This window comes from Arvicola amphibius, chromosome 2, assembly GCF_903992535.2.
Source record: "Arvicola amphibius chromosome 2, mArvAmp1.2, whole genome shotgun sequence".
Lineage (NCBI taxonomy): Eukaryota > Metazoa > Chordata > Mammalia > Rodentia > Cricetidae > Arvicola > Arvicola amphibius.
Window position 1 is genome coordinate 174,502,876 of NC_052048.2, and position 23,161 is coordinate 174,526,036.

Consider the following 23,161-nt stretch of genomic DNA (forward strand, 5'->3'; position numbering starts at 1 on the left):
AGAAAGAAAGAAAGAAAGAAAGAAAGAAAGAAAGAAAGGGTCAAAGTGAAATTTAATTTACAGAGGCCAACTTCATTAGCAGTCTACAGGAAGAATTACTGTGCCCCACAGGAGTCGTCTTCCCAGGTAGCCCTCCCCATGCCCTCTCCTACTTGAATCTGTGAACTTATGAGGTCCATTCTCACCCTGAAAAGAGCGACCTATTTAAACATTGTTGTATCTCTTTTGGCCTCAGCTTTGTTTTCTCTTGAATTGTTCATGCTCATGAAAGCCCATCACAGTGTTCAAGATTTGAGGCCTTTTGTTAGCTACAGCAAGTAGTTTGCCATGTTCAGAGTCACCTAGAAAGGAACTGCTTGGCTTCTCTCAGGCCCTCAAATGGAATTCAGCCCTTGCTTCCATCTTGACGGTGGAAATCACTGAATGTGAACAGCCCAGCTAAGCTCTTCCTGAATTCTCACGCTCAAAAGGTATGTAAGGTGAGTGTTTATTGCTCCTATATTTTTGACAGTTTCATACATGTACAGAACATATGTTGAGCGTATTTACCTCCATTATACCCTCTCTTGCCCCTCTCCACCGACCCTCTTCCTCTCCTCAACTGCTCCATCTTCTTCTATCCTATCTTTTCTTTGTTTGAGAAAACCATTAAGTTTAAGTATGATCACTTAGTTGTAAGTTTATAAATTTTGGAGCTATTTTTACACAGCAATAAAAAAACTAATGCAGCTCAATTAAGTTTGCCCAGTCTGTGGCCACCATAACTTTAATATCAGCTAGGTAATCCATAGAGAAGGTAAATCAGGTAACAGCAGTCACATACCCTAATCACCAAGTGTGCAATATCAGCCTTACCCTCCTATGCTTTTGAGGACCAGATAATTAGATTATTCTTATGGAAAATGACTTAAGAGTTCTTTCCTTCCTTAAATATTCTCTGGACTGTTGAGGTCAGAAATTGCAGTCCCTGATCCCTAAACTCTGCACTTGCTGGGAATATCTGATCTACCCAAGTTGGAGTACACGATTTAAATGCCTTTAATTCACACATCATTTTGAGAAAGATGGTGCTACTTCATATGTCATCATCACAGAAAACTTCTAGAGCCACCCTGCCTGCTTCCCATGAAGTAAAACTAACTTTTTTACAGCCTCGTTAATTTTCCATTAAGTTTTAATTACTTTAAAGGAATATTTATTTACTTGGAGGGTTTCCGTGAGACAGAAAAAAAAATTTTGAACTAAAAGCATGTAGTCAGAACCTTTTCAAAAATATTGAAAAATGAAATATTCTATTTAGTGACTGAAATACTGATGTTTGACCATAATGGATTCATAATAAAGGACACTTGAATGTTACATTTAAAGGTAATTACTATAAACTTAAATTGCAATTTGTCTAAAGCTTCTAGAGATTTAGGGTAGTTCAACTCAAAATAGAAATTAAAGTCAGCAAAAAGTCCTAGGAATATTAAACTTTACAATTAACAGAAAAATTGTCATCTATAACTACATTTCTGATCCTTAACTCGCAACACACTTTGATTTGTTTCAAAGGATGTAAGACTTGCTCACAAAAATTAGGGTTGCAATAGGCACTACACTGTCATTTTCAATTAAAATGAAATTTTCTGAAGTTTAATGTGAAATAAACCAATAAAAATCTGTTCTGTAAATCACCAATAAAAAATAAAATTACAAGATTATTGAAAACAGCAAGGCATAGTGGCTCATAACTGCGATCTCAAAATTCAGGAATCTGAAGCAGGCAGTTTAGCAAAAGTGTCAAGCCGGTTTGGGTACAGAGTTAGCCTTCATTAAGCTACCCTGGACTACAGAGTGAGACTGTGTTTCAAGCAAACAAAGAAGAATAACAGCTGGCCTGGAAAGACACGGCCACGGGTTCAGTAGTGGCATGAAGACCATGGGAATAGCCAACCACTTTCTGCTTGAATTTAAGTCTAATATAATAATGAAACCCATTATTGTCACCATCGTCAGTCCAAGAGCCTATGACTTCATAGGTTATTGGCAACAGGAGAAAAAAAGCTAATAACATAATTCTGGTAAATGGATATAGTGTTTAACCAACTCCCAATGATGTATTATTATACCCATAGATTAAGCTATCTTCCAACTCTTTGACAAAAGCAATATACCATGAAAAAGTACTAAGTAATAACACAGGAAAGAATGAGACCTTAATCTAATAAGGGCTATATGCCAGAACCATAGCCAACAGCACCTTAAACTGATTAAAAGCTTAAAGCAATCCTATTAAAATCAAAATTAAGAAAGGGTTATCTACCATTACCTTTCATTTATTTATTTGTATTTATTAGACCTTACTAGATCAGTAATACAAGAGAAGGCACTTGAAGGAATAGAAATAGGAAAACAAATCAAATTAATATTTGCAGATAAATGATCAATACATTCAACAAAATGGCAGGATAAAAAACAATCAGCCTTTCTGCAGACCAATAGCAAGCATGCTGAGAAGGAGATCAGGTAGACACTTCCTCAATAGCCTCAAAACTATATGGAGATAAACTTTCAGAGGTCAAAGTATGCAACAATAAAAAATTTAAATATCTGAAGAAAGAAATTGAAGAAGGTACTAGAAGAACAAATCGTCATTTTTGCATAATATTTCTAACTTAGACAACATTTGAAATGCAACAGAACAAAACAAAAAACAGAGGGAGGCTATGAAAACATGGCTCAACAGCTAAGAGCACTTTCTGCTCTTATGGAGAACATGAATTTATTACCGGCACTCACATGGTCATTCATAAGTATCTGTTACTCTAGCTCCAGAGAACGTGATACCCTTTTCTAGACTCTGTGGGCATGGCACACACATGCTGAATGGACATACATGCAGGAACAGCACTCAAAATAAAAATGAATAACATTTTTTAAAGAATGCAAAACAATTTATTTTAAGTGACAATATAAAATGAAAATGAAATTGATTTTGTTTATTGTAGCACTAAAATTAAAATGCTTAAAAATAAGCTTAGCTAAAGCAGTATGATATTTATTCACTAAAACTATAAAATTACTAAAACTAAACCAAAAAAAGTAATCAATTAAAATGCTCGTAGACAATAATGCCTACTATTTCTAAGATGATAACTCAAATGTATCTATGGATTAAAAACAATGTTTGTCAAAATCTCAGGTAGATCGTTTGTAGAAATTTAACAGTGGATCCAAAATTTTATGTTAAGGGATTAAGAAAAGGCAAAAATTATTTTGAAAACGAAGAAGAAAGTTGGTACTCACATTGGCTTTTAAAGCAGTGATTTTTATGCGTTCTGCCTACATATGTATGTGTGCAACACGTGCGTGCCTGCTTCAAGCAGATGACAGGAGAGGGCATCTGTCCTCTTTACCTAGAGTCATGGGTGGTCGTGAGCTGACACGTGAGCACTGGGACCTGAGTTTGCAAACTCTGGAAGGGCAGCAAGTGTTTCTAACCATTCAACAATCCCGTTAGCCCACACAACTGATTTGAAAATTTATCCAAAGGATTATGATACTGATATAAAAATAAACAAAATAGTAGAAGAATAATTTAGAAATATATTCATGCATGTCTGGAAATTTATGTTTTTGAAAATGTTAAGATTCTTGGGTACTCACAAAAGAGTGAAGTAAGACCCCTGCACACATTAAATAAAATGATCATACATATTTGACTCAGATTTAACTCCTTTTTCCCCCTCTGGAATAAGAGCTGTGTTTCACATCAATATAGTAATAAAGATGGCAGTATAGACTTGAAATGAACTAAAGACAACAAAATTAGATGAGAGTGAGGGCAAGAAAGGAATCAACATGACTTTTAGATTTCTGACCTGAAATTCAGTCATGGAAAGTCACTCCCACATCTTAAATTTGAGCCATCACTAACCTCTATAGCCAGGTATAACCTTGATCCTGTGCCTCACCAAGGTAATGGATAGCCATTATGGATCAAGCTACCTTAGTACTTATACTACTTACATAGCATTTTAATGGCTTGCAATTATATACTTATTTGATTGGTTGTAATTTATATAAAGGAATGCGTTTTTAAGATTATAGGTTATAACCTGGGAATCATTTAAAAGACTTTCTTAAAGTACACATTCTTCCTTACTAAAGATTATGGTTCAGTAGGTCTGGGAAGGGACACTAAGTCTTCCTTTTAAAAATCCTCCTTATTCTTAGTGGGCTTTGCACAGCAATTATGAGCCATACTTAAACTTTTCTTTAGATTGTATTTTCCTCAGGACATTATGAACCACTTATCTGCCACAACCGTCTACATCCTGTTAACTAATCCTTAAATACCTTTGGTAAATATTTGTTGGATGAATAAAGATGGAATAAAAGAACAAGAATGAATAGTAGTGGTCTTCAATGAAAAGGGTAGCACAGAAGAACCATTGATTTTAAAAAGCAAATCATGATTTAGTTCATGAAAGTCCCAGAACCAAGTAGATTCAGGATGGTATTGGAAGAGGAAGTAGTGAGTGATACCCAGAGGTAGTTACATTGTATGAGCAAAGAATTTGAAAAGCATCCCTTAATTTCTTCATGAGATAAATGTTAGTTTTTTCTGTGAAATTTTCCTTCTTCTGTTTTACTCCACACAAGTAGACATTCCCCTGCTCTTCATTAATATTCAGTCCATACATCTTTTACAACTCGTTGACTTTATATTGTGGTTATACTGTGTGTTTATGTTTGTATTGGACAGAGAGCAAACTGATCTAGTGGCAAGACACCAATTTTGCTATGCATGAGTTTATGTAGGTTCAGGAGAATTTAATGCTTGACATAGGCTGATGAATAAACACAATGTACAAAGAATTGGCCTATAACTATACATCTATAACTCTTCTTTTGGTCTTTTGAGTTTTCTGGCTTTGAGCAAGAGAAACATTCTTTCCTACATCTGCTTGGTAACTAGAAGTCTCTTATTTTCTTTTTCAATTTTTTATATTTTATTAATTAAGGCAATTTTTTTAAAGATTTATTTTATTTTTTTTTCCTCATGGTTTATTTTTTTTATATTTAAAAATTTCCATCTCCTTCCCTCCTCCTCCCCCCTCCATTCCCTCCTCCTCCCCCTTCCCTCCCCTCCTTCTCCCCCTTCCCTCCCCTCCCCTCCACCCATACCTCCCCTCCCTCCTGACTGAGAAGCAAAGGACAATGGCTCTGGGCTCTGATTGTTCTTCATGGAAGGGCTCTGTGGGAGCCTTCTCAGCTTGGTCGATCACCTTCCTGGACCTGGGGGGAGTTGGAAGGACCTTGGTCTTAGCATAGAGTGGGGAACCCTGATGGCTCCTTAAGGCAATTTTTAAATGGAAATATTTTGATTATATTCTTCCTCTCCTCAAAGTCCTTCCAGTTCCTCCCCCTCTCCCACTCCACTCAACTTTAAATTCTTTTTCAGTGAAGAAACAAGTGAATTCTAGGACCATCAGAACCACAGGGAGAAGCCCTGTCTTGCAAAAAAACAAAACAAAAAAAAGTAAGCAATCAAACAAAACAATGCAAAAAATGCTGAAAGCAAGAAAACAAAATAAAACATCACTCCAAAAGAAAATCAAACAAACGAAATCCACTCCAAACTGTATTCAAATACACAAAAAAGCACAAAAAGACTGGAGTCCATTATGTGTTGGTCAACTACTCCTGAACATAAAGTCTACCCTGAAATGGGTGATATACGTAGTGTTACGCCATAAGAAAACTATACTTTGTCCTCTCCCAGTAGGTGTAAATGACAGCTCAGTCATTAACCATTACCTTAGTGGTTGTTTTCATTCATTCACTCATTCATATAAAAATTATTCCAAAATGAACTGTAAAATAAAACAAAAACAGCATTTCATCAAAGTTTGACAAGAACAACTGAGAGAAAGAAAAGAGCATGAGAGAAGGCACAGGAATCAACCCACTCTTTTTCACATTCAGGAATCCCATAACAACACTAAACTAGAAGTCACAACAAACACAGAGTTCCTAGTGCAGACCTGTGCAGTTTGTGTGAGCTTATATGAGCTTTGCTTATAGTGATTTAGTAACTAGAATGCTTTTTCCCATACTTCCAAAGAAAGTAATTTTGAAGAGACTAGTCATTCATCTGCCATGTATGTTGAAGTAATATTAGAAAGATCTCACAAGATCCTCAAAATGTTGTGTGAATCAAAAAATGCAAATTTTTAAATGTAGAACCGAGGAGCAGCAGTGAGAAAATCCCACATTCTAACTATAATTGTTTTGTTTTGCTTTGTTTTTGTCTAAAGAACATGAGCAGTGACAGGTCAAACATTGTTGCTGCTGCATTTCAGCAAGGTCTGCTATGCTTTGCTTTTATCTTCCACAACTTAGGGTCTGCCTGTTGCTCTCTGGCAATTAGCATATGGGTCTTCTTTATTTACCTACACCAAGGAAGACAGAGTCTAGCTCTTGATTTTGAACCTGGGGAAGCAATGTCCAGATTATGAATGTCATATATATATATGCTATATAATATATATATATATTATATATAGCAGAATATGAGGGCTAATGACCAGTGCAGGAAATCAGACTTACAATATTATTTCCAACTGGAAAGTACACAGCAGTCCCAAAACAGAACCTCTTCCCAGCACCATGCATGTGCAAATTAGCAAGCTCCATGAAGTATTTGCCAAAATTATATCAAGACAGAATCTTAGTCCTAAATCCATGGTCATTCTAATTTGAATACCACGGAATGGTAATTTTTAATCACAATCCCTTGAGCCATGATTGTTTTGCTATGTCCTCTATTAAATATTGTAGATAACTACAGTTGGAGTTTTAAAATTTCTTTTAATAATGTTTTTATGTAAGAATGATTTATCTAGATATTTTCCTATGAAAATTAGTACTTTAAATTCTCAGATTAGTTTAGTACATTTGCTTATTACCTTAAAAGTATTTATAACATTCATAATTTGGAACTTAAATTCAGCTAAATATTAATTTGCAATTTAAAGGTCACATGTATTAAACACATAGTATCAGTGTTTTATGGGAGCTAAGTTCAGTTAAATGACTTTCATTACTAATTAGAAGTAACAGTCAATAATGTGTAAGTCAGTTCAGGACTAAAATTCACTGATGGCAGTTCTTTAAATTTTCAGATTATTCCGCTTAATTATGCACATTTCTTACTTTTGTGACATCACATGATTCTCAAATTTATGCTTATACTAATGCAGTTCATTGCAAAATGTTCTGTATCTAGTTAAACAACATACTCAATAGTTTGCTCATTAGAATGCGTTTCCGTTCAATCTTAGCTCATATGATCTAATGGATATATAGTTCAGCAAATAAAAGATTTTGGGAGAAGATGCTTTTAGAATATTAAGATATACAAATAGAGTCTGGAGGGAAAGTTCAGTGGTTAAAAGCACTTGCTGCTCTTGCAGAGGACCCAGCTTCAGTTCATAGAAATCATCTCCCATACATTGGAGACTCCATCTGAACTGAGGTACATAACACATGGGCGCGCGCGCGCGCGCGCGCACACACACACACACACACACACACACACACACCCCACACCACACCACATCAAGAATTAAAAATAAGTCTTAAAAAATAAAAATAAACAACATTTACTGAGGGTGTACTGTAGGCAGTGTGTTCTTAGGCTGAGCACTGAAAGTTTTAAAAATTCTGAGTCAGATTTTAGCAGTCCTGAGTCTTCCCCAACCAAGTTAAGGAAGACAAGACCTTAGCACACTTATTTAACGAGGGTGAGTGGACTCAAGCCCAGGCGACAGACAGTCAATAATGTTCTTTTTCCTATCTGCATTGTTCCCAAAGCAGTGAAGGACAATAGCAGTCAGCTAAAGTTTCATGAAAATTGGCTACGTTAAGTACATACAATGTAGGACATAGAGGAGACAGGAAACAGAGCAGGCACACACTTTTAATATGATAACCTAGGTGAAGGGGAGACTCAGTTTACTGGAGAAGGAAAAGAAAAGATAAGTAGAAAGGGGTCAATATATCTTATGATTTTATTGAAAGTTTTTTTTCTCACATGACATGTTATTATTTGTATCTTTAGTGCCTCCCTGAGCTCAAGATATGAAAAGTTTAGCTCCCAGAATGGCTTCTTTGGGAAGGTATGTAAACTTTAGAGATGAAGCTTATTAGAATACGTCTAATGACTGAAGGTTTTGCCTTCCTTAGAGACTGAACCCCTGTCTTTCTCACTTCTTAACTGCGAAAATGGCGGTTTTCCTCTTTATTCATGCTCTACCATTGCCATGTGAAAATCCTTTAGAGCAAATAGCAGTAGGTTCATTTTATTTCATCATGGGCAAACCCCCTCCCCGTTTTTGTAAGCTGAGTGTCTCATGCCTCTTGTTATAGTGGTGGGGAGCTAATACAGCACACCTTAGATAGAAGATTAAACAGAAAAGTCCTGGATCAGAATCCCTACACCCTGAGACTCTCCTCCCCTCACAGTTACTTCAGTGGAAGTTTGATTCTGCCTAGGAGAGGTCTAGATGTGTTCTTTCATGTGAGATCATCACAGAGGTTACATTATCCACTTGGCCTGTTGTACTGAAAAGAGTGCTAATTGGTACAGTTCCTAAAAGAAACTAAAGGTTTGTGGGATTCTTGGCACAGCTGAAACAGAAATATTAATGCTATTATCCTGAAACATTCCAATTCAAGAGATTTAAAAAATCAGATTTAGATATGTTTAGATTTGATATCAGGTGTTTTCCAATGAAACAATAGGAACAGGAATACTCTTGTATTAAAAGGTTTAAATGAGCATTTATTTTCCTCTAATGGGAATCCAAAGATCATCAGGCACTGGAAGAATTTTCTTGATGGAAACAGGTGTTAAGCATAGAGGAGGCACTCAGAGAATGTAGAGGCAGCACACAGAGAAGAAAGCGTAAAAAGTTTCAAATAACTTCAGATACCCTTCTTTTTGCATTTAGTGTGTGAGTGAGTGCACATTTGTGTTTCTACATTCAGAGATCCGAGAAGGTATTGTTGAGGTCAGTTTTCTTCCAACTACCATTTTGCTGAATCATCTTGCTGACTCCAGAGATGATGTAAAGTGCATGTATGAAATGTTCTTCTAGTGTAAGAATATTAAAACAACATTAAAGAGCTTATAAGCTATAATCATCATGGTTACTAATAGTTACTATAGTTGAATTGATTATTATGTTAATTCATGCTGAATTATATTATATGTAGTAATATTAATTATTCTATCATAAAATGAACTAAACACAAAAATAAAGAAGTGAACATGAAGTAGCTTACTCAAAATTAGAGTAAAAAAAGAGCAATGAGTGAGAAGTAAAGTGATAATCGAGTAAAAAGAGAACCTGAGAGTACCAACATCTCCATAATATGCATCTACTTGGAAGGAAAAGAGAATATTAGATTAAAAAAAAAAACCTAAGAAGATTGGGCACAGTAAAATTGCATGAAATTTTAGGTCTAACTGTTTTGCTGAAATTACCAGACAATATATAAACACATGCAAACATTAGGTCGTATTATGTTGGAGTTCCAAAACCCTGGGAGTAAACAGATTTTAAATAATTCTGAAGATATCACCACCTTGAGCTTCTCCCCACCAAAAAGTTTGCACAGCATAGTCTATTGGAAGCCTGAGACACAGAACGTAACAGTACCTATTCATCCTGAAGTGAAATTTTTGGCCTAGGCCATGGAAACTTATTTTTAAGCATAATAGTGACACTTCTGGGAAAATAGAAGGCATTTTTATATATTCAAAATCTTTCCTTCTTTAGTCCTACAAAACCATTGATAAATGTGATTTTACAAGAAACAGGAAAGATTCACAGGATTCTCCTGAATGGAAGATCTTTCATACAGCTGTGTTCTCACCTGAGGGGCACAAGTTAAACCAGTCACAACAGAGACTATCAAAGAACATAAAGCTATAAACCAGTCAGCTCTCCTTTGGGGAAAGTTTGAAATTTTTTCGTATTTTTAAAAGTCACTAAGAAATGAAGCAAATAACCGTTAAAACTGATGGTTATAAGCTACATGGACAATACAAATTTCCAGGAAATCAAAAGTAACTACGGTATACTTGGGAGCACATTTTAAAACAGCAACCCTATAACCATGATAATGCAAGGGAGACTTGTATTAATGTTGGAATCATCAGTTACAGAGGAGGACAGGTGTGGGAGAGAAGCAGAGAGTCCATTATGAGGAGTTATTCAAAACTAACATAACAGAAAGACACAGGCCAGCAAATAAGATAAGGATGTATTTTCGAAAGAAGTCATAAAACAATACATCAAGCAATCTCTCAGCATTGAAGAATAGATACGTGTACAAATACAGATATTTTGTGTTTAGAACACAGATTGCATGGGCTGGTTATTTTCCACATATGCTTTTTTTAAATAATTAATTTGAAATCATGTGTATAAAATTTTAATAAACATTTTAAACAAAATCAGTTGAAATATAACTATAAAAAGCCAAGTAAAAAAGGATCATAAGATAATGCATTTAGAGAGTTAAAACATATGTCAAATACAAATAAAAACTGGAAATACTGGAGCATAATATACAGTTCACATAAATATAAATTACTGTTGAAAGGCCAATTTCTAAGGCTCAAACAATGGAGGAAAGTGGTATGATGTTAGAAAATACAGACCAAAACAAGAAGACATAGCAACTTACAAAACGCAGATACCTATATTTCTAAAGACAAAGAGTAAAATTATTTATATGGAAAGACAACAAAGAAGATAAGGGTATAAGTGAACATTAAAGAAAACTTGTTTGGGCCACATTTCTTGATGATAGGTTTTAGCAAAAGTAGAAATAAATAAATTCATAAACATAAAACATAACAATTTAGATATGAATAACTCTCTTCCACACAAATCTGGTTAAAACTACAATTAAAACCACTTAGACCTCACCTGAAACAGTATCACCTGCCCACGATCAACAGGAACGGGGGCGAATACTGAGCAGCACACCACCTGGTCACCCTTTTGGAGAGCAAGGGCAGGCGCTATGAGCAGGCTTAGGCCCCTGCGGCTGAGAGTGGACGGGCCAGAGGATGCCCTGTGTGCTGGTGGTCCTGACAATGCTTGGTGGCCCAGGGACAAGCTGCCCAGCAGCCCGTCTGTACCCACAGCCTGGAGCCGTGTGTGTTTGCAACCCCAAAGCAGCTGTACTGAATGTTCCAGTTTAATATATTTGTAAAACCACCTCAAAAAAAAAAAAAAAAAAAAAAAAAAAAAAAAAAAACACTTAGAAGTACAATGTAAGAAAAATACAGCAAAGCATGTGTAGTATAGACAGACATACCCGTGTTTAGAACACAAATTTTCCTTCTTCTGCGTGCTTATTATAACACAGAGAAGATGAAATATAAATGAACTTACTTAGCATTCAGTTCCAGGAGGAAGGCAAAGATAACAGATATAAACCTCCATGGGGCAGGAGGGACAGGATCTTCACCTGGGAATCTAGATAAGACTCCATATTGCCCTCTTGGAACTTCAGTGATGTTGGGAAATGCTAGAGTATGTTCCATATGGAAGGCTGACTGAAGGAGGTACTCCAGGTAGCAGAGTTGAAGAACACCAGTTTTTTTAAAGTCTGGTAGAGTTCTACCGCGAGTCCTTCTATCATAGACAGCTTATTCTGAAGACTTTTAATTACTGTCTCCATGTCTTCCTTTGTTATAGGTTTGTTTAGGTTCTTGGTCTCTTCTTGGTTTAATTTTTAAGGTTTGGATGAATTAAGATATCATCAATTTCTTCTATATTTTCCTAACTAATGGAGTATATGTTTTTAAAGCATCCCTTCATATATTATACATTTTTTTGGTGTTTGTTGCGGTGGTCCCCTCCTCATTTCTGAATCTGTTAATTGGGTTCCCCTTTTCTTGCTTTTGTTAAATTTGGCTAAGGGATTGTACATCACATTTATTGTCCCCAAAGAACCAGATCTTTGTAATATTTTCTTTGTTACTATTTCATTAATTTATGCTTTGATTTTTATTATTTATATTTATCCACTGGGTTTGGTTTCTTGTTGTATTTTCAAATTATAGAGTTGCATTATTAATTTATTAGTGATCTTTCTGATTGTGTGTGTGTGTGTGTGTGTGTGTGTGTGTGTGTGGTTTTTTGAGAAGGGTTTCTCTGTGTAACTGCCTTCGCTATATTGGAACTTGCTTTGTAGACCAATCTGTCCTTGCACTCAGAGATATGTCTGCCTGTCTCTGCCTCCTGTTTCTAGGGTTGAAGGCATGTAACACCATGCCCAGCTTCTTTCTGATTTTTTTAATGTTGGTACCTAGGGTTAAAAACCTTCTCTCTTACAACTACTTTTAATGTATCCTAGAGGTTTTTTATGGTTTCACTTTTATTATTTCTAAGGATCTTTTTTCTCTTTTTCCTTATTCTTCGCTGAGCCAATCATCATTTTAATAATGAGTACTGATGGCAGAGGCTGTTCATTTGTTCCCAGCAGCTCAGACATGAAATAATCACACAGGAACTATTATTTGCAATATTGTTTGGCCAATAACTTAAGCATATTTCTAGCTAACTCGTAGATCATGAACTAACTCGTCTTTATTAATATGTGCATCACCATAAGGTCGTGGACTACCGGCAAAGTTTTGGCAGACTCAGGCAGAGGCATCTGTCTCCTGCAGCAGTTACATTGCTTTTCCTTCGGGCTCTGCCTATTTTCTCTAAATATACCCTTTCCAGCCTGGCTATATTCTGGTAAGCCATCAGCCAAAATCAGCTTCTTTATTAGCCAATGGCAATAAAACATATTCACAGCGTACGGAGGAAAATCCTATATTGTTCTTTAATGTCCATGAGTTTATATGTTTACAAAATGGCATAGCCACCCTGGAAAAGATTATGGAGAATCCTCCAAACACAAAAGTACAATCCAAAATATTACCCAGACATACCACTTTTGATATAGTTCCACGGGACTCACTATCATAGCAAAAAGACACTTGATTGCCAATGTTCATTGTCACCCTGTTCACAATATCTAAGAAATGGTAACAACCTAAATGTTCTTTAATGGAATACTATTCAGCTATAAATGAAAAGGAAATCATGAAATATTTGCAGATCAATGGATGGACCAAGGAAAGTTCACACTAAATGAGGTAACTTAGACCAAGAACGATAAACACCACTCACATGATTTCTCTCATCTGTGGTTCTTAGCTCAAATACTCAAATATAAGTGTAGATCCCACCCTTCATCAAAAAAGCCTTTCTTTATAACAAATGGTGATCATCACAGCAAACCACAATGTCACATAATGCAGAGATCAACAGATCTTGAAAACCAATCCCAATAGATCGATCTACATAAATCATACAGTTCCTGCATTTATGACTGAGGAAATATCACAGAAGGAGAAGCAGAAAGAATGTAAGCCCCAGAATATCAGAATTCTGCTATAAAACAGTCTTTCACAGAAATGACTGCATATACAAGAGTGGACACACAATAGCAATATAGATGGACATTTTAGCACAGAAGAAAAAATGCATAGGGCCCCATACCTAGACAATAAGTAGCTTTTCTCACCTCACCTCATGCATTCTCTTTGAAACATTTGTGTGAAATTTCATTATGTTTTAATGTTATAATTAACTGTTTTATTAGCTTTTTAATCTCCTTTAAGTTAGAGATAATGTCTACTATGTCCCGTAAATATACCTTGTACATTAGATCCATGTTGTATTACTTAACCTAGCATTATATGAAGCAGGTGCTAACGATATTTTTAATGTATAATCACAAGATAATGTAATCTAATTCTCAACATTGGGAAATAATAGCAAAATTCAATAATGTAAATATGCACTTTCACCTTTTGTGCATTTTTGAGAGTTGTACAAGGCACATAAATACTCTAAAATCCATTTCTGTGCACTTTCTCTTTATTACAAATGATTGCCGTGCTTGACTCCCTAGTTAACCTCAATCTGAATTGTAAAATATAACATATAATGACAAAATATCCTAGTACTTATGGTGTATTAGGTGTTTCTCAAAATATTGTTTTCTAGTGGCATACATTGGAAATGGCTTTATCTGTTGCAGTTTGGGTTTAGCCTTAAATGTGAAAATTCATCTTGCTTTTTCTGTCATTATAACTTTGCAGCAACAAGTAAAGATATCACCCTGTATAACTAAAATTTGCTTTGACTTGAGCACCTTGAAAATCTCTATCTCCGAATTAACATTTGGGGTTCAAATGAGATACAGTTTTACATCCGTAATGGGTAACTTGTTAAACATATAATTCTGAGTTTCCATGCTGCTATTTATGAAAATGGGTCGGTAAAACCTCACTTCAAATGAGTTTCTTGGAAGTGAATGCTGACTATATAAATGATCTAGAGAAGAGCAGTCATTATCGGCCTAGGGATCCCCATCCACAGTTACTATCAATCCCCTCCTCACATACTGATTCAACCAAACACTGTGGTCACTGCTTTTCTTCCTCAAACAATGTGTCTTTGTGTCTGACACCGGCTCTATCTGTGTATCCCAGGCTGGCCCTCAGTCTTTCATCCTCTTGCATTCACCTCCTAGGTGTTCAAGTTAGAGACAGGTACCAGCAATCTGACTCCAAAATCCAAAATGAAAATAGGTTTTCGTTCTTATGTAAGCAGGATAAAGATTTGCTACAATAAAACATGTTAGTTACTTGAAAAATCTCAAACATCAACTCACTTATTCAAATTTTTTCTCAAAAATAAATAGCTGTGAAGCCCCATAATTACAATTTTATTATAATTGTGGGCTAGGAGGGTTATATGCACTCTATTGTTTTTATTATGTTAATTAAATAAAAATACTTCTCTAAAAACTCTTTTTCATTTAAATATGATGATAGAATGATAAAATATCTCTGTTACCTTAAGTTCTTTAAGACATTTCATTGTGTTATATCCTAGGTGTTCTGAGAAATGAATCTGTCCTGTGGATGAATGAAGCCAAATAGGAAGCTTGGCTTTGTCTGGGCTATAATATGACTTTGTCTCCAAAGCATGGCATGAACTGTGATACATCTAGTCTAGCCAAGTATTCTAAATTTATTCATTGAACTCCAGGAGATTAAGACAACCATATGGGTCATTTGTGAAGCAAGTAACTTCTTCACAATGCTGCATTTAATTTATAAGCACTTTGTCCTAAGGTCCTCAGAGATTAATTAGATGATGATTGTGTTAGGAGCACACACATAACACACATATAATAAGAAATAAAATCAATATCCTTATCAATTAAACTATAAGTCCATGTGGAGTCAAGATGAAATTGGATGCTCTTTGAATTGCCAGCAGTGGAACAGTTGTTTTTACTTCTCACCAAGCCTCATGGGAGGTTATGGAGTTCCCCCTTTCTCAAAATTCATGATAATCTTTCGAATTTTATATTTTCTCGTAGCTAAGGTTGTCTTCAAACTCAAGTTCCTCTTTCTTCAGGCTCTTGATACCTAGTCTAGGATTATAGGTGGTACCATGACATTCAGAATTTATTCATTTACGTGGGCCTTGTTATTTTATTTTTAAATGTCAAATTCTATTGTTTGCATGTACATATGCAATAATTTCTCAATGTTTTACGGGGTGCCAGAAGTGACCAAAATAATCAAATACTACATGTATTAAACTTTCAAAGAATTAAAAGTATACCTCAGCAAGAAATCAACAACAACAACAAAGGGACCGTGTTCAGATGAATGGAGACATAGAGTAGGCTCTATTAAACAGAAATTCTACCAGCACTTTTGATTCCGCATGAAGAAATGGGAAGTTGCATGTCTATAATCAGTAACTGAAGACCAACACAATAGCTAGATATTTATAGATAAGAGTCAAGAATAAAAAGGGTGCTAGTGAACAGATAAACAATCAAGTGAAAGAAAGGTATAATATGGGCCAGGGAAGATATATGCATAATGCAACAGCACTTAGAAAGTTATTAATTTTTAATGGGTAAACTGAATAGAAAACATGATTAACTAAAGTTAATTTGCATATGAGTTTAGAGGTATTTTCTGACTTTTTCTCTTGTTTTCAGTATTCTTTATTGTCATTTATGTTATTTTCTAGGACTCTACAGTTTATAATTTTGTTTAAAATATTCACATTGTAGATAATGTGAATATCACATGGCTAATATCTGCCTTCTAGGCAAATAATATAATGGATGTAAAAAGACACAAAAAAAACCTGATATTGAATTTTCCATTGGTAAGGCAAAGAGCCCTATTATTTCCAGAAAAAAAAAAAAAACATATCACCAGGATGATTAATGTGTTGTCTACAACTCAAAATGAAGGAGTGAAAGCGGTAAGAACAAAAATTATGATCTCCAAACTAGGAAAACAGTTTAAAACAAAACATACACAAGGAACATAAATGACAGCATTAGGAACAGACACACCACTGGAGCAAAACAGTTGCAATTTATCTTTTTGATGGAGTCATGGGATGCTTAATCTAATCCATGTGAATAGAGGAGAGCAAGGCACAATTATAGCCTGATCCCACGCCAAGTTACTGCTAGCAGAGAGTTCCCAGACAGATCTGAAGAAGCAAATCAGGAACAAATGCATAGGAAGAATACAACAGGACCTGACTAAAATTATATATCTTTGAAAATTAGACCATCCAAGAACTAACTATGAACTATACCCCCTCTTTTATTATGCAAATAATTCTGTTTACAAGTCCATTATCAATTATTATAAACACTTAAATTGACTGTATTTCTTATATTATTCCATAATTCTTTATTGTTAAAAGTGCTAAAGTATTATATAAAATTATGATTGTTCTTAAGTTGTTATAATTGTCATCAGTCATTTCATTAATTTAAACACTAACTTACTTATAGTGATTTATAATTATTATTACTATGAACTTAACATTTTTAAAAGAGATGTAGCTTCTACTTTCCTAGAACACATTGGCACTGGAATCCACTTTCTAATTATAACACCAGCAGTACACACACTGAGAGCAACAATCAATAAATGGAACCTCTTGAAACCAAAAAGCTTCTAAGTCAAAGTACACAGTAAATAAGACAAATGACAGCCTACAGAATGGACAAGATATCAACCAACCCCACATCTGATAAAGGGCTGATCTCTAAAATATATAAAGAACTCAAGAAACTAGACATCAAAATATCAAATACCCCAACTAAAAAATTCTGTTGAGAATTCTCAAAAAAAGAATCTAATCTCAAATTACCAAAAGACATTTAAGGATTTGCTTAACATCTCTAGATACCAGGGAAATGCAAATAAAAATGACTCTGAGATACCATCTTATACCAGTCAGAATGGCTAAGATCAAAAACATTGATGACAGCCTATGTTGGAGAGGATGTGGAGTAAGATAAACACATTTCCACTGCTGGTGGGAGTCCAAACTTGTAAAAATACTTTGAATATTAGCATGGCTGTTTCTCAGAAAGTTGGGAATTAATATACTTGCAATAATTTTTGATAATTCAGGTTATTAAATAAAAATATTACTAGAATTGTGTTGCTGGTATTTAACTTTTATAATTTTGCTTTGTTCTTACATTTGGTGAATTCTTTGGTTGTATAAATGCAAATGTTCAAATATTTTACTTTTTCCAGAATAAATGTGATTATTAGTTCTCTCAGATGGATCATGTATTGAATATCACATTTCAAATCTTCACTTACCATTCGGTAGTGCCTTTGAAATATAACTAAATTTTCTTAATGAGTAAATAAAAAAAACCTCACATTTCAGAATACCAAATAAAATAATATGGTGCTGACAGCAAAGCTCAATGACACACAGATGGAAAGCAAACATAGCTATATCACAAAAATTCCAAAACCTGAGCTTTGGGGGTTTTCTCACCCTTTGTCCCTGAAATAAATTCTTCTGGCTACAGGCACACAGAGTTCAAAAATTATACTCTTCTGTTTAAAGTTATTGAATGAAGCCATTGAGAAAAAGCACTTTGTATCTATGGGAATGAAAGGATTCATGAGAATAGATGCAGGTTTGAATAATAGCTATTTGCACAGTAAGAATGGCAGTTTAAATTACTTATTGTTTTGGGCTTTTCAGACAGACACTCATATCATAGAAGTTCAAATGAAGACTGCTTTAAACAAATCAGGGATACCAATGAGAGAAAATCGAGAAAAAGGGTGCCCAGGTTTATAGAAGGTAAGTATTAATTAGAAAACTTTTCTCTTACAGAGGGTGAATCAGTCATGACTGAGACAAAACAAAACAAACAAGTTTGTAAACAAAAGACTCTACACGGTTTTGCTGTAAGACAAAGGCGAGAGAAGTATGTGCCTCTAAAACAAATGATAGTTCTATTCCTACATCTTTATTTTGCTTATCAAACATAAATGCCTAGATCTCTTCATTGCTATCTTCAGTTTTATATAAAAACACGGACTGATGGAAAAACTACAGATCTAGTAAAATTTATATTGCTGTAAATGGATAGGCCAAAGGATGAAGCAAGAAAGACCCACAGAGAAAACCATACAATCTTCCATGGAAAATGACCAGGTGAAGAAAAGCAGTTCTTCCTTTCCTATGAAGTTCTTGGGAATACTCTACCCAGAACAAACTGGCAAGTACAGAGGGTACAACTAAGCTTGGTTGTTCACTATCTTCTAGTGAAGTCATTATTAAGAAGAGAACTTTGAAATCCTAGGACAGAGACTGGTGTAGCTCTATTAGGATAAGAAGAAGTAATGTCAAAACCCAACACAAGAATCATAGTAAATAATATGGAAAGTAAAAGCTGCATGTCACCATGAGCTCTTTCTTTTAAAAATCTTAAGGTAATAATAATATAATAATATTTTATATAACATATCTATATAGTTATCTGCAAATATATAATAACTAGTAATGTAATAATATTATGTGTGTATATGTTCACATGCATGGTATGTGGAAGGACATGCATGTCATAGTGCACACAATGAAGTCAGAGACCAACTTTATGCAGTCACTTGTAGGTTTAAATGGGTTTAAGGAGACAAACTCAAGTCACCAGGTTTACTGCAAGCATCTTCTCCGCTGAAGCATCTTCTCAGCCCTTGAACTCATTCTGTGATACTTTCACTGTCCTCGTAAAGTTATCTCGTGCGACAATAGGAGGCTGTTGCTCCTCCTGTCTCCATCTTGTCAAAACTCATCTTCAAGCTTAGAAAAAATATATCCTTCTTTCCACATTTAATAGAACCATAAGTGGCAACTATAAGACTATCTAGAAAATCATGTCTGTGGCTTCATAACTCTATTACTGCAAGAGTCACAATGAAGAATTAAATAGGAAAATACCTAACAGAAATGTAATGGCTTCTAATCTAAAGGTAATTTTAAGCTTTCTCAGTAAGAATATTCTTGATTATTTTTTATCCTTTATTACATGCATGATATGATGGTTAAGACTGGCTGTTAACTTGAAAAAATCTAAAGTTACCTAAGAGACTATCTTCTAGGCATGTCTGAGAAGAATTATTTTGATTATGATAGCCTTTGGATATACTCTTAAAGGCTTATATTTAATTAAAGCAAATGAGTTACACAGTAAAAAGTGGGATACACTCTTTCCAGGTCTTGTATTCTGGACTGCATAAGACAGAACACTAAATGAGCAGGAGTGTCCATTACTCTCTTCTTCATCACTGTAGCCACAAAGTGACAAAGTGAGTCAAGCTCCTGCTGCCTTGACCTCCTTGTTATGATATCTTAGACTGTGAGCCAAAGAAATCTTTCCTCCTTTAATTGCTTTTTATAACTATTTTATATCAATAAACTAAACTGTGAAGTAATTCAATAAGACAATTGGTACCAGGAATGGGTTGTTGCTATGATGAACCTGGAAATGTGGTGACTAGACTTTAGGACTGCTTCACGAAGAATGTGAAGGTTTTTGAAACTTTGGGCTAGAAAAGCTCTAAAAGGCACCTGTTGATCCCTGTATGCTCTATTACAATCATTGTATTTCATATAAGTATTACTAAAATTGACTTAGTCCCCATGTACAATATTAGTCATATACTGTAAGCAGACACCAGGGACAGGTAAAGAATCAGAAGTTCAAGAATAAATATGTGGTGCTAGCATAAGAATCAGTAACAAGACAGAGATTAGTGTGAGGTTGTCCTTCCATCAATTTTGCTAGAACATTTAAATCTCACAGTTCAAGTTCACAAAGGGAATATGTTGCAATTAGTTGAAATTCTGACAAAAAGAGGTAAGCGCTGATCTTAAGTTAATCTCAGCTGCCAATAATTTCCATAGCAGGGGTAGAGCAGCAGGAGTTGTTCAACTTGAATAAATCTCAACCCAATCACAATGACTGTGTTGCTGGATAATTCCTGGTGCCACAGTTCTTTCTAAAATACCATAGAAATGGCTTAGCAACTTAAACTAGGGGATGGGATCCTCATATTAGAACTAAAAATTTCGCAATTGATTCTTCAAGTTGTCCCACCTGTGTAAATACATTTGTAAATGAGAATGTCCAGAAGCCTACAAAGTAGGAACATCAACCATCATTTTAAATTGGAACTGAAATTTTCAGACTTATGCTTCTGCTGTGCAAGCTCAGCGTAACAGTGGTGACTTCGCTGCCTCTTTGAATGGCACACATCTCTATTCCCCATGGCATATGTCATGTTCTTTTCTTAAAATTCTCTTCCATCACGCTCTAGACTTTAAAGGGGAGCATCTGTAATTGTGTCAACAGACACGATCAGCTTGCCATCTAAGAAAGCTGGAGCAACAAGTACATAGTCACTTGAAATGTGACCCTAAAACGAGAGTTGTATTGTGAGAGCAGAGGCAGCTCCATTCTTTGGCGACAGCAGCTGCATCCTGCACCACACTTACCCCATTTTAAAAGGCATGACTGATCTTATATAAATAAAATTAAAATGTTTTCCAAACCACATAATTTTTGTCTGTATTACTTGTTGTGTTAGATATGATTTTTCACTGAAAGCCATGTTAGCATCAAGGTTTCTCCTAATTACAACTAATTGCTAATGTTTCATCTGATTCATTGAGTGAAAAAATATAATTATTCTATTTAATGGAAAGAAAAGAACAGAGAAATATTATATAAAATTACTGTATTTCTGAAGTTGCCAAGTCTAAACATTTTTTTTTCATTCCACTGTGAGGTTTGAAGCATCTGGGGAAAGCGCCTGTAGTCTGCCTTCTATTGTTACTTTTGAATGAGCCAATAAATAAATGGAAACTTTTGCCTAGAGAAGAAATGAACCAGAAAAATAGCAGAGAATACAATGTGAAATATCAAAGTAATGGCACTGATAGGATTTTACTCATCAAAATATACACGTCTTCAGCAGAAAACACAGAGTGATAAGTAGGTAGGCCCAGTAGAATAAATAGGTTCCCTTTGGTAACATGTTTCTGAAAAATAAAAGCATTGTGAAGTTGAAGTGTTGAACTCCAACTCTAGACTGCATTGTGAAGCCCTTGCGCCCAGGCAGGAGCACACGCTCCTGGAATTGATAATATTGAGAAATATGGTCAGGATGCTTTTATTGCTTAACAAAAAATAAATACATATTTATCAGGTTGGACTACAGGAAGGTGAATAAAATTAAATCCATAAATGACAATTTTGTAATTAGTTGAATTTTAGCAGCTTAAAATTAGTTAAGTTTTCCTAAGTCATTTGCTTAATTTCAGTTTATTGTAAAAAACAATGTACTTAAAGTTCAGTTTTATACTTAAATTCATCTACTTTATCATCATCTATTTTCTGTAAGACTGCAATAGTCCTATCTTCCATTCCATGTCAGACATGCCACACAAGCTACTGAACCTTCCATGTGTATGCATGTGTGTGTGCGCATGCGCGTACGTATCTGTCTGTCTGTCTTTTCTCTACGTCTAGCAGAATTATCATTATTAAGTTAGGCAGGGAAACTGGACATCTACATGTAGAATAAAGAAACTAGAGCCCACCTCTCACCCTTAAAAAATAATCAATTCCAATGGCTGAAAGAACCTCCTGAAAGAACTAAAATTGAGAACCCTGCTAGAGGAAGAAGAAAGAAAAGCGCTTCAGGTTGAAAATATCTTTCATAATTTGCCGAAAGGATCATAGTCACTCAGCAACATCCCAGTACGTAAAATGGATTGCATAGAAATAAAGAGCTTCTGCACAGAAAAGGAGTTCAGGAGAAAGAGACCGTCTAGAGAACAGAAGAAAAACTTTGTAAACTAAGATCTGACAGAGAATTGATACTGAAAATGTGAAGAAATCTAATTTTCAGTAATCAAACAAACCAATAGTAAATATATAAGGAGAGAAATGGAGAATTTCCTAAAGATGGAGCACAAAATATCCATAATGTTCATGATCCCAACACTATCAAAAAAAAAAAAAAACTACATTGAGATTCCAATTTCACCCCACCCCCCAAAAGGGCAATCATTACAGAAAAGAAAACTAAGAACAATGTTGAGTAGGATGAGGGGAAACAGGAACTCCTTTACACTGCTAGGGTGGAAGAAATTAAACCATCCACTAATGAAATTCATAATAGAAATTCATTTAACAAACTAAAAATACACCAATTGCATGACTCATCTCTTTCCACACCTGGATATCAGTCCTAATATTCTATGTGAGTGGATCACACAGACGATTGGCACAATAATTTTGATTTCAATAGTATTCACAGTAAGCACTGATGAACCCAGTTTGGTGTCCAAATACAAGAATAATTGTGAAGAAAATGAAGCACAATATACATGAGAAAATTCACTTGGCCATTACAAAAAAACAGAAATTATGTTGTTTGTAGAAAGGAATTCAACAAAAAAAATCATCTTATTAAGTGAATTAGATCAGTCTCTGAAACACTCTAATAAATCAAAATTTGTGAAGTGTTTTAAATAGAAAATGAGAAACATGGCAGCTATTTAATGCCAGTTTGAGGCTTTCAAGTTGTGAAAATAAGAACAGAGTAGCAGAGGAAAAGGGCAAATGAGAAGAAAGTTTTCAAAAT

The 23,161-nt window shown here is 34.9% G+C and overlaps 1 protein-coding gene across 1 annotated transcript in view; it reads right to left on the bottom strand.

The window, feature by feature from the left end:
* The window catches only part of Grm8 (glutamate metabotropic receptor 8), an 817,026-nt gene that overhangs the window by 96,649 nt on the left and 697,216 nt on the right, over window positions 1-23,161 (bottom strand). The gene's annotated exons all lie outside the window — the stretch shown is intronic.